General features: G+C 41.0%; 3 long non-coding RNA genes across 3 annotated transcripts; all 3 read left to right on the forward strand.

The window, feature by feature from the left end:
- Nucleotides 1-1,361: 1,361 nt before the first annotated feature.
- LOC131011298 (uncharacterized) lies at nt 1,362-2,277 on the forward strand. Its single transcript, XR_009096850.1, has 2 exons — nt 1,362-1,437; nt 2,033-2,277. It is a non-coding gene; the product is annotated as an uncharacterized LOC131011298 (long non-coding RNA).
- A 1,667-nt stretch (nt 2,278-3,944) lies between these two features.
- LOC131011299 (uncharacterized) lies at nt 3,945-6,519 on the forward strand. The gene is made up of 3 exons (XR_009096851.1): nt 3,945-4,131; nt 5,586-5,665; nt 6,261-6,519. It is a non-coding gene; the product is annotated as an uncharacterized LOC131011299 (long non-coding RNA).
- Nucleotides 6,520-10,376: 3,857 nt separating this feature from the next.
- LOC131011300 (uncharacterized) lies at nt 10,377-13,308 on the forward strand. Its single transcript, XR_009096852.1, has 4 exons — nt 10,377-10,480; nt 10,564-10,620; nt 12,517-12,579; nt 13,097-13,308. It is a non-coding gene; the product is annotated as an uncharacterized LOC131011300 (long non-coding RNA).
- The last annotated feature ends 226 nt before the right edge of the window (nt 13,309-13,534 follow it).

Below are 13,534 nucleotides of genomic sequence, written 5' to 3' on the forward strand. Positions count from 1 at the left end.
ATATATATATATATATATGTATTATATGTATGCATAGCTCAGTGAACAAACTCATGTATTTGCTTTTTTAGAAGAAACAAACTGAAGATGCTTGAGTATAAATTTGTATATATATATACATATATGAAACATGTTTTGTTTTAACAATGAAAGGAAAAGAAAGGTAGAGTCTTGAATTCTTGTATCAGCTTTGAACCGTGTGTGTGTGTTGGGTTGAGTTGAGCGGCGCCGGGATGGCGGCGTGCTCGCTGCCGGCCATCTGGCCGTGTAAGAGGAGGAGGCGCCGGAGTGAACAGAGAGAGAGGGCCGCAGGACAAAGGGAGGCGGCGGCGGCTCATCGCTGCTGTCCGTCCGGCGGTGGTGGTGGTCTGCCACTGACCGAGGAGAGAGAGAGATTGCGAGGGAGGTCAGCGGTGGCCTATTAGCTGCTGCTGCTTGCCGGTTGGACGGAGAGAAGGGTTAGGCGAGAGGGAGACAGAGGAGGTGGCGATGGCGTCGGCCGCGGCTGCTGTTGTCGCCGACAGTCGCTAATGGCGACGACTTCGCCGGAGGAAGGAGGCGGTGGATGGGTAGGCAGGAGCTTAGGGCTTTTGACGATTTTGGGGATTTAGGATTTGTGGATTTGGGGGTTTGGGGGTTTGGCGAATTGAGGGAGAAGGGAGAAAGATAGAGAGAGATGAGTGCGGCGGTGGTACGCCGGCGACGCGCCGGCGGAATTGTAGGCGGCGGCGGCGACGTCAGATGAGAGGAAGGGAGAGAGAGTGGCGAGAAGGAGAGAGGGAGCCGATGAGAGTGGTGAGAGTGAGAGTATTGAGGTGAATTGAAGAGAAGGGTTAGGTGTTGGGCTCTGTCATGGGCCAAATTATTTCTCTGCTGGGCCGAGTTTTATTTTAATATGTTGGGCTGTGTTCTTTTATTTGCCAGGCCTGACTTTTATTAAATTTTGGACTGCAGATTTTAAAAAGGGATTGGGCCTTAACTATTAGAATTTTATTAAAATGAGCTACACTACTTGTTTAATTGGACTATCATTAGTTTGATTAATTGTTTAAAGGTAATATGCATAATAATATTATATTATTATTATTTGTATATTTTAAGTAATTTCATATATATGATTAAAGTATGAAATGAGCTATGCATTTGCATCATGATTTAAATTGGTTTTCATTAAATCTAATTATTAAAGAAAGACGAGTAAGAATATTGTTGGTGTTCTTAACTCAAGAGAAATGTTTTCAATTATTTATTCATTAAATTTTGAAAACCCGGCTAAGTGAATCATAGAATATTAAGCACTACACCATGACTTAATATTTGATTCAAGGAGACCTATTAAGAATAGAATTTCTTGTAGGCTTTATGAACCAAGGGGATTAGTGCTGCTTTCCCAAGACGAGTTTATGTGATTATGATCTTCAGGCTTTGCCTATCCAGGTGGGCTTACTTTCCAAATGTACAAAGTATGATTGAGTTATTAAGCTCTAAATGTTTCAATGAAATGCAAATTGTTTATTTAATGTAATGAAAACTGTTTATCCAATAAAATGTTTATGTGCACTCTGCTCTGTTTAAGGCTCGCAACAATGAATCGATCGAGGTTCTCTCTTGACCTAACACGTTATTTGAGAATTGTGTACACCTATTAGCTGACCTGGTGGGTTGATCTCCATCGGGCACTAATCATGTATGAGGCGTTATAAGGGTGCTCGACGGGATGTGTTCCGGAGCATTGGGTCCCAAATGGGAACTTGGCTGGGTTACGCCCTCAGTCCAAGTAGAGCAGGAGTAATGGATCCGTCGGTGGCTAAAAGGTCCGGGATCACAGCGAGTAACGGAAAGGGAGTGTGACATGTGCGCACAAATGAAAAATGTTTTAACATGCTTAGAAGTTATTTCATTTTAAAACCTTCTAAGTCATGTCAAGTATAATTGGATAAACTGCTCTTACGAAAATATGAAATGTTTATGAAAATGCATGCCCACTAAGTACATTAGTACTTAGCCCAAAAATACTTTCAAATGTTTTCAGGTTGGCTGGCTGGTGCTGACGGGACGGAGCTGAGGCTAGAGTTAAAATTCATATGTTAGACTTCCGCTGTAGCAATTACTCTTATACATCTTTTGTTTTCTCAACTTAAGATGACTTCATGTCGAGTTTAAATTTGAAATTCTAGTTTTACGCTAATGAATGTTGGTTGTCAGAAACATGAAACAAAACTTGTGATCCAAAGGGGCATAGCCCGACTTTCTATCCTATTTCGGTTATGACAAGGTTTTTCCCTTGTTTATTTCTATGAATTAGTTGCACCTCGATTATATTTATTCATTCAAGAATTGGGGTGTGACAGAATGGTATCAGAGCATAAGTTTTCTTTCATGACTCTGATAACCATAAGCTTTTGATGTCGAGTCTAGAATAGTATCTCTAGACTTCTAAGAATGTCAGTAGCCCTCAGCTCGCCGTCACACTGCCGCAACAAAGGTACGATAATAGTTTCAAAAATATACATATATGTATTTCAGATGTTATGAAAGTTTTCAAGAAAATGTGCGCCTTATGATTACAATGCTATGTGAATGCTTTTTGTCGTGTTTGGGACTACCCGAACCCATAACGACTCAATGAATGTATTTCGTGTTTGGGACAACCCGAGCCCTTAACGAATCAATGCATGTATGTATGTATGGTCGAGTTAGATTCCTTGAATCTTTCCGGCATAAGCAAAGTTTTTCATGAAAGGGACATTTAATGTCCATATGACTCAAAATTTCAAAGAAAGCAAATATATGTATGTATGAATGAATGATGAGAAAGCTTTATGTTATCATTTTAGGTTCACTGCCTATATGATTAGAATGATGAGTTCTTTTACAAATCGTTTGAGAACCACCCAATAATGCCTTACGAATGTTAGTCGTGATAGCACCGCTAGAACGACATAGAATGGACCAATATGATACCAAAGATTTATGATTGAAGTACTTAGAAGTAAGTGCTTTAAGTTAGAAGTTGACTTAGAGCTTTATAAGAGATAGGAAGTTGACATGATTGGGGGCGAAGCTCCCATTTGACTGAGTGATTCGTTGTGCTGGGTCTGGCCAGCCCACATGACTATGACCTCGGTGATTGTCAATTTAGTCATCCCAATGTATAAACTCGTACTATATAGTTGTCCCAATAAGATCTTCTTTGATTACGATAAGCATAGTATGATTAGAATGAGTTCATTTGTCAACAGTTCTCGAGACATGAGAAGTAGCATTTTCACGATTAGAAAATGTGATAAGCATCAAGCTATGTAGGTGCACTGATAGTGAATGTCTAGTACTCCAAATTAGATTTCCCAAGTATGCAATTTCGAGGACGAAATTTTTATAAGGAGGGAGGGATGTAACGCCCCGCTTTTCCCTAGCTAAATTTAGAGTAAATTTTGAACTTAGTAAGTAAGATGATTTACGCCGGAGAATTTGAAATAAATTTATTTTAATGCCAACAAAATGATTTACAAAATCTTTTAAAAAAAAAATATCATCTATTCAAATCTTTATGCATTTCATATTATTTAAAGTGATCATATGTGATTTATCTCTATGATTAAGTATTTATTTGTACATGATTTAATTAAAGTTTATGTTGGATTTTAACTATTTAATTGTGTTGGGCTTGACAAATATTTATTTGGGCCTTAATTTTTTTTATTTTATTTTTATTGAAATGATATTCTATAAATACCAAAGCCCAAAAGCCCACAACAACCTCCTCATTTGTACCACAGTCATGAACAGTGTGTTTCACCATGCCTCTACAATTGCTACACTATTCACCCCATGCGCCACTCCTACAAGTCATACAAAATCCCCTAATCTCAGGGATTTTGGGTAAATTTTTCAACGTCTCACCTCTCTCTTTTCAATCCTTCACCCAAGCATCCCATCATGCCACCCTATTTATCCAATCACAGCTGCCCCTTATTCACCCAATCACAGCCTTTACAAATCCACACTCAATCTCCTCACATTTCACATAACAAAGTGCAGCAGCAGATTCAACACCATGCCTTTCGAACTGCAGCAACAAATTGATTCTAGCCATCACAAATCAACAACACAACAGAATTATTTCTAAAGGTTATTACCTCTAACTCAATTTCCCCAAGCATTTGTTTAAAGTCAAACTCAAACTAGAAACCCCACACGCACATTTGTTCCATATTCATATATATATATATATATATATATATATGTATTATATGTATGCATAGCTCAGTGAACAAACTCATGTATTTGCTTTTTTAGAAGAAACAAACTGAAGATGCTTGAGTATAAATTTGTATATATATATACATATATGAAACATGTTTTGTTTTAACAATGAAAGGAAAAGAAAGGTAGAGTCTTGAATTCTTGTATCAGCTTTGAACCGTGTGTGTGTGTTGGGTTGAGTTGAGCGGCGCCGGGATGGCGGCGTGCTCGCTGCCGGCCATCCGGCCGTGTAAGAGGAGGAGGCACCGGAGTGAACAGAGAGAGAGGGCCGCAGGACAAAGGGAGGCGGCGGCGGCTCATCGCTGCTGTCCGTCCGGCGGTGGTGGTGGTCTGCCACTGACCGAGGAGAGAGAGAGATTGCGAGGGAGGTCAGCGGTGGCCTATTAGCTGCTGCTGCTTGCCGGTTGGACGGAGAGAAGGGTTAGGCGAGAGGGAGACAGAGGAGGTGGTGATGGCGTCGGCCGCGGCTGCTGTTGTCGCCGACAGTCGCTAATGGCGACGACTTCGCCGGAGGAAGGAGGCGGTGGATGGGTAGGCAGGAGCTTAGGGCTTTTGACGATTTTGGGGATTTAGGATTTGTGGATTTGGGGGTTTGGGGGTTTGGCGAATTGAGGGAGAAGGGAGAAAGATAGAGAGAGATGAGTGCGGCGGTGGTACGCCGGCGACGCGCCGGCGGAATTGTAGGCGGCGGCGGCGACGTCAGATGAGAGGAAGGGAGAGAGAGTGGCGAGAAGGAGAGAGGGAGCCGATGAGAGTGGTGAGAGAGAGAGTATTGAGGTGAATTGAAGAGAAGGGTTAGGTGTTGGGCTCTGTCATGGGCCAAATTATTTCTCTGCTGGGTCGAGTTTTATTTTAATATGTTGGGCTGTGTTCTTTTATTTGCCAGGCCTGACTTTTATTAAATTTTGGACTGCAGATTTTAAAAAGGGATTGGGCCTTAACTATTAGAATTTTATTAAAATGAGCTACACTACTTGTTTAATTGGACTATCATTAGTTTGATTAATTGTTTAAAGGTAATATGCATAATAATATTATATTATTATTATTTGTATATTTTAAGTAATTTCATATATATGATTAAAGTATGAAATGAGCTATGCATTTGCATCATGATTTAAATTGGTTTTCATTAAATCCAATTATTAAAGAAAGACGAGTAAGAATATTGTTGGTGTTCTTAACTCAAGAGAAATGTTTTCAATTATTTATTCATTAAATTTTGAAAACCCGGCTAAGTGAATCATAGAATATTAAGCACTACACCATGACTTAATATTAGATTCAAGGAGACCTATTAAGAATAGAATTTCTTGTAGGCTTTATGAACCAAGGGGATTAGCGCTGCTTTCCCAAGACGAGTTTATGTGATTATGATCTTCAGGCTTTGCCTATCCAGGTGGGCTTACTTTCCAAATGTACAAAGTATGATTGAGTTATTAAGCTCTAAATGTTTCAATGAAATGCAAATTGTTTATTTAATGTAATGAAAACTGTTTATCCAATAAAATGTTTATGTGCACTCTGCTCTGTTTAAGGCTCGCAACAATGAATCGATCGAGGTTCTCTCTTGACCTAACACGTTATTTGAGAATTGTGTACACCTATTAGCTGACCTGGTGGGTTGATCTCCATCGGGCACTAATCATGTATGAGGCGTTATAAGGGTGCTCGACGGGATGTGTTCCGGAGCATTGGGTCCCAAATGGGAACTTGGCTGGGTTACGCCCTCAGTCCAAGTAAAGCAGGAGTAATGGATCCGTCGGTGGCTAAAAGGTCCGGGATCACAGCGAGTAACGGAAAGGGAGTGTGACATGTGCGCACAAATGAAAAATGTTTTAACATGCTTAGAAGTTATTTCATTTTAAAACCTTCTAAGTCATGTCAAGTATAATTGGATAAACTGCTCTTACGAAAATATGAAATGTTTATGAAAATGCATGCCCACTAAGTACATTAGTACTTAGCCCAAAAATACTTTCAAATGTTTTCAGGTTGGCTGGCTGGTGCTGACGGGACGGAGCTGAGGCTAGAGTTAAAATTCATATGTTAGACTTCCGCTGTAGCAATTACTCTTATACATCTTTTGTTTTCTCAACTTAAGATGACTTCATGTCGAGTTTAAATTTGAAATTCTAGTTTTACGCTAATGAATGTTGGTTGTCAGAAACATGAAACAAAACTTGTGATCCAAAGGGGCATAGCCCGACTTTCTATCCTATTTCGGTTATGACAAGGTTTTTCCCTTGTTTATTTCTATGAATTAGTTGCACCTCGATTATATTTATTCATTCAAGAATTGGGGTGTGACAGACTGGCTGGCTGAGAATTACGCCACCATCCTATGTAATGAAAGACGGATATCGTTTCGAACCCCAGGAAGGGAGCTTTCACATTTCCACGGAATTAGCATGGGGAGAAGAAAGATGATCATCTCCGCTCTGCAAGCAATGAGAATGATGAAGAAAGGACACCCAGCCTACCTCGTGTATTTACACGGAGAACTGGGAACTGAAAGGAGCATAGAAGATGTAGCAATTGTACGGAACTTTTCAGATGTATTTCCAGAGATTCTGCCAGGGCCACCACCGAACAGACCATTTGAGTTTACCATTGATTTGGAGCCCGGGGCAGCTCCCATTTCAAAGGCACCGTACCGAATGGCTCCTAAAGAGTTGGAAGAACTCAAGATACAACTGCAAGAACTTTTGGATCTTGGATTCATTAGGCCAAGTGTATCACCTTGGGGTGCACCCGTACTTTTTGTGAAGAAAAAGGATGGCACATTGCGAATGTGCATAGACTATAGAGAACTGAACAAAGTGACACTCAATAAGAAATATCCTTTACCAAGGATAGATGACCTCTTCGACCAGCTCAAGGGAGCAAGCGTGTTCTCGAAGATTGATTTGCGGTCTGGTTATCACCAGCTGAAGATTCGACCAGAAGACGTACCTAAGACGGCGTTTCGAACTAGGTATGGCCACTACGAATTTGTAGTTGTGCCATTCGGGCTAACCAACGCGCCAGCCGTGTTCATGGACCTCATGAATCGAGTGTTCCATCCGTACTTAGACAAATTTGTCTTGGTATTCATAGATGACATCCTGATCTACTCGAAGAACGAGAAAGACCATGAGGAACATCTGAGAATTGTCCTAGAAACGTTGAGGACGGAGCGCCTTTATGCCAAATTCAGCAAGTGCGAGTTTTGGCTCAGCGAAGTCACATTTTTAGGCCATATTGTGTCGTCAGAAGGGATTAAAGTGGACCCTGAGAAAGTGCAAGCAGTGCGCGAATGGAGACCACCTACTAACCCTAATGAGATAAGAAGTTTCTTAGGATTGGCAGGTTACTACCGGAGGTTCATAGAGGGATTTTCCAAAATCGCAAGGCCAATGACGCAACTACTCAGGAAGGGGGTAAAATTTTCTTGGACAGATGAGTGCGAGAAGAGCTTCCAAGAACTCAAGGAAAAGTTAACTACGGCACCAGTGTTAGCCGTTCCAACAGCTGACAAGGAATACGTGATCTACACAGACGCGTCCAAAAATGGACTTGGTTGCGTGCTGATGCAAGAAGGAAGAGTGATAGCATATGCGTCGCGACAGCTTAGACCACATGAACTGAACTATCCGACCCATGATCTAGAATTGGCTGCAGTGGTACACGCACTGAAGATTTGGAGACATCACCTATATGGAGTTAGGTGCGAGATATTTACGGACCACAAAAGCCTGAAATACTTTTTCGAGCAAAAGGACCTTAATATGAGACAAAGGAGATGGCTCGAACTAGTAAAGGATTATGACTGCAGTATTAACTACCACCCGGGTAAGGCCAATGTAGTAGCTGATGCATTGAGCCGTAAGACTCAATCTAGGTTGGGATATCTCGTCACCCAAAAGAATGAGCTCATCAAGGAGTTTGGAAAAATGAGCATAGAAGTGGTTAAACCACCGAAAACTATAGCAAGCGTTGTTGCAACGATACCCAACTTGAGGAAAATGATAATAGAAGCACAAAGAAAGGACGATAAAATGGAAAAGCTTCGAGAAGCAATAAGGAAAGGAGACCTCAAGAACTATAGGGAAACATCGGATAACGCTATTTTCTTCGAGGAAAGAATATGTATTCCCCACGACGAGGAGCTTAAAGATAAAATCATGAGTGAAGCTCACGATACCCCTTATACTGCCCACCCAGGCAGCACTAAGATGTACCAAGATCTGAAGAAGTATTTTTGGTGGGAGGGCATGAAACGAGACATAGCATCATTTGTAGAGAGATGCCTAGCATGCCAGCAAGTGAAGGCTTTACACCAAAGGCCATATGGAAAATTGCAACCTTTAGAAATTCCAGAATGGAAGTGGGAGCATATAGCAATGGATTTTGTGACCAGTTTGCCCAAGACAAGGAAAGGAAACACTGCCATTTGGGTAATAGTGGATCGACTCACAAAGTGTGCTCATTTTATACCAATTCCGATCACACACGGGTCAGACAAGCTAGCTCAGTTGTATGTTCGAGAGATTGTACGCTTACACGGCGTGCCCGTGTCGATCACTTCAGACCCAGACTCAAAATTTACTTCTAGATTTTGGATGAGCTTACAAAAGGAGTTAGGCACGAGGCTAAATTTCAGCACCGCTTTCCACCCGCAGACAGATGGGCAGTCGGAAAGGACAATTCAGACTCTCGAAGACATGTTGAGAATAGTGGTGTTAGACAGAGGTGGAAGTTGGGAATCAGTGTTGCCGCTGATTGAGTTTGCCTACAACAATAGCTACCAGGCGACCATTGACATGGCACCTTACGAGGCGTTGTATGGAAGAAAATGCAGATCACCACTTTACTGGGATGAAGTGGGTGAGAGAAAAATCCTAGGACCGGACACGGTCAGCGAGATGATTGAGATAGTCCGTCAGATAAGAGGACGAATAAAGGAGGCTCAGGATAGACAGAAATCTTACGCTGATACACGCCGAACCGAGTTACATTTTGAGATAGGAGACAAGGTCTTCCTAAAAGTATCTCCCTCCAAGGGGATAACTAGGTTTGGTGTCAAGGGAAAGCTCAGACCTCGATTTATAGGACCCTATGAGATTCTAGAGATGATAGGCCCAGTGGCCTATAGGTTGGCGTTGCCGCCAAGTTTTGGAAACATTCACAACGTTTTCCACGTATCACAACTCAGAAAATACATCTTCAATCCAAAGCATGTGATCCACCAAGAGGAAATGATCCTTAGCCCAGACTTGAGCTACGAAGAAAGACCTGAAGCCATTCTAGACCGAAAAGTGCAACAACTCAGAAATAAGGCAATCACATCAGTGAAAGTCTTATGGAGACATCACGGACAAGAAGAAGCCACGTGGGAACTAGAAGACAAGATGAAGGAGAAATACCCCGAACTGTTTTAGCAGAGATATGCAAATTTCGGGACGAAATTTTTGTTAAGAGGGGTAGTATGTAGTGACCCGCTCTTTTATGTATATTAAATCCAGTATTTCGTGTTATTATTTTTTTCATCAGTGAATGAAACCGGTTATTATCCTGATATGAATTTAGCTTATGATCCTGAATTTATATTGTTAAAGCAGTCAATGCTATTATTTCAGAATTATAACTGACTTAGCAAAGTCACGTTAATTAATTAAGCGAGATGAGACTATCGAATCTATTATTTATAATTACTTAAGTCGTGGATTATTTCCGGCTTGTGAGGAGAATTAAATCTACGGATTTAATTTAGATTTATTTTACAGTCCATCGATGCTAGCAAGCAAGAAATCAAATATCGTGCGAGTATATATAAATACGCTACATTAGTAAGAATTCAAGATTAGTATTTCATTAAGCGCGTTACTGTACTACAAGTTTATAATTCCCAAGAGGCAAGAGCTTTACTTCAGCCATATCCCACATTACTACACATCAAATGCAACACCATTCCTTGTTTAATACCATCAGCCGACAAGGAATCAATAAAGGAAAATCATTAAAGCAATAAAGGAAAATCATTAAAGTTAGTGGAAAGAAATAAGTGTGCTGCCACCATCCTTTGTTCCCCACCTCTTCAACCACCAAAAGCCATGCTTTCCTCCCTCTACAGCCACCAACTTCACTCCTTATTATATCACCCACCAAATCCTTCTCTCTTTACGCATCAACAGCTTGAGGAAGTTGTCATAATTGCTGCAAGATTCGAGAGGTAAGATTGACCTGATCCTCTCCAGTTTCTTCCTAAGTTCCTCCTGCATTGTTAAGCAAACAAAATACACAATTTGTTTTCAGCTATCTTCTCATTGAACTCAACATCACCGCAGCCAACCAAAAGCACAAACATTCAAGGTAATCATGCTATCCTAATATTCAATTCAGTTCACATCCATATCTTACATATCACAGTTCATCTGCATCAAATAGGGAAGATATGTCGTACAGTAGAGAGATCATAAGTTTCACAATCTGATGCACTCTAGAATAGCAAGTTATAAGCATCTTGAACTTAGTAAACACCCAACTATGCGATCATGAACAAGTGACAGATTACATAGGAGTAAACGAGCATAATTTGAGTTATGCAAAACAAGAAGATTTCACCTTGTCTAGTTCACGTTTTCGAATCGATAAAAAGGAAGAATGACTAGAGAACTTAGCTTAAGGAATAGGGCCGACTGCCCTGCTCTGAATCGGAAGACGGCGCGACGACGGAGCTTCCATTGACGTCTGAATCGGGACTATCGGAGCTCTGCGACTCACGGCGACGGCGGCTCCGGGAAAGGAGGCTGCCGGGCCCTTGCTGTTAACAGCAGCGGCGCTCCAGGCGGCGGCGTTACCTCAGCAGCGGCGACGTCCGACGATAAAACTCCAGACCGCGACCCGGCGAAATAGCAGCGGTGAATCACGTCGGACTTCCAGTTGCAACGACGGACTCGACGGAAATTGGGCACAGCGGCGGTTCGCGGTGCCTTCACCCAGCACCGACAGCGATGGAAGGAGCCGACCTCGTCGGACCTCAGAATGGCGGAAATAGCGTCATGCTCGCCGGAAAATGCAGCGGCGGCGGCAGCTCCAAAAAGGGAAATTTGGGATTTCTTTTTGATTTCTCCAGTAAATTTGAGAGGAAGGAATTGAAGAGAGGAGGAGGTGTCGGACTTTGGCGAGGTAGAAGCTGACTCGCCGGATTGTGGAGCGGCGACGGCGGGCGCCTCGGCTGGAGATGGATCGAGAGAGAGAGAGAGAACCGAAGGGAGAGAGAGCTTGACTGATATGAGAAAGAGAGAGAGTTTTCGACTGATTTGAGAGAAAAGGGGCTCGACTGATCTGGGAGTGAAAGAGAGAGAGAGAGAGTAATTCAATTGGGCCTTTGTTATTTTATTTAGTTGGGCCGATTCTTTCATTAAAGCCCAACTGCACCTTATTTTATATGGGCTGCTGTTTTATTTCATTTGGGCCACTTTTATTGATCTGAGCCCAGAATATCTTTTATTCAGTTGGGCCTTCTGTTATTTATTCAGATGGGCCTTTGTTATTTAATTCTGATTGGGCCTCTGATTTTATTTATATGGGCCGATTTTAATTACTGATTGGGCCTCTGAATTTATTTATTTTACTCAGATGGGCTTTTATTACATTATTTCATTGGGCCGAATTTATTTAAATTGAAGCCCATCTATTTTATTTTAATTGGGCTGTTATATTATCTACGTTGGGCCTCCTTTGATTTATTTAATTGAGCCCAACTAATCAAATAATTATTTATTGGGCCAAGATTTATTTAATTACTTGAGCCGATGAATTATTTCAATTGGGCCTCTCATGTTAATTATTCAAGCCCACCTTTACTTAATTATTAGGTTGCCTTATGTTGAGCCTTTTAATTATTTAATCTTATAACATTACTTATTCCTATTTATTAAGCCGATTAATTATGAGGTTATAAAGCGAATAAGCTGAAGTATTTATTTATTTTCTATTGACTACGAGGAGCGGGGTTTATTTAATTGACGGATTAGAACACCCCGAAGAGAACGGATTAATTTTTGTTAATTATCCGGCTTCATGAGACGAGACTTAGCTTTTGTTTAAATCCGATAGCCTGGATTAACAATAGAAATTCCCTGATTATTATCTCAGAATAATAGTTCATGCATACGAGATTCATGCATAGTTTAATTACGCATTCTCATTTAATTGAGAATTTTCCCTCGATTTAAAGTCTTACGTTATTTTCTCGGATTAAAGGTCGAGCGCAAGAATAAGAGCTCGTCAAGGAGTCACTAATCTGTAGCAAAGCTTTGCTATCAGGTGGGCATTACTTTCATATATATCAAATGAGTTTAATGTTATGTTTGAACAGTTATTTCATTGCAAAATCTTTGAACTGAAAATTATTTCAACTGTTGTCTTGCCATAAATGTTTCAATGTTTGGTATGATATCTATCTGATGTGGCTTTGCCAGTTATTATGAAATCGAATTCGGGTCCTGAGCAGTTGATAGCTATCCTGCCAGGGCTAGTGTACACCAGTGACCGTGAGTCATCTAGCGGGTTGGCCGGTCAAGTGTCCGTGAGAGGTGGCCACCTCTCCGGCACACAGTTCCAGATATGATAGATTACAAGAGAACTTAGTCTGCAGACGAACTTTAAGAATCACAAATGAATTTAGTAAGCTTGGGCATTTTTAGCGAAAAACTCCCTTGATGTACTGTTTATGATGGCATGACAATTTACAACTTTACGAAGCATGTTATATTTCATAGTAGGCATATGTGCCCATTGAGTACTTTTGTACTCAGCCCTGCATATATTTCTAAATGTGCAGGTTGAGCAGCTGCCGATGGTGATGAAGTGACGAGCGGGACTCTTTTGTCTTATTATGTATTAATGAACTCTAGGGTTACATGTCTTCATACATGTAATCAGAACCTTATTCCGCTGCGTACTCAGAAGTTTTATGTTATTTTGGATAAGTCGGAGTTATCCGAACTTACTAGTTATTTGAGTCTATACGACTAAAACTCCGTTATATTATAAATATCCCTGTTGTTAACAATGATACTGCGATCCTTTCTTGTTTGATTATTCCCCTTTCTACCTCGCTTCTAATCTCCCTCCATTAGTCACGGTTTCCCCAGCTTAATTATCCTTAATTATGTCCGGTCGTGACAGAAATACATGCAGGGCTGAGTATAAAAATACTCAGTGGGCATAGCCGAAAATACATTCATGCATAACATATATATAAATTGAACTGCCATAA

Source organism: Salvia miltiorrhiza, chromosome 2 (genome assembly GCF_028751815.1).
Source record: "Salvia miltiorrhiza cultivar Shanhuang (shh) chromosome 2, IMPLAD_Smil_shh, whole genome shotgun sequence".
NCBI classification, from domain to species: Eukaryota; Viridiplantae; Streptophyta; class Magnoliopsida; order Lamiales; family Lamiaceae; genus Salvia; species Salvia miltiorrhiza.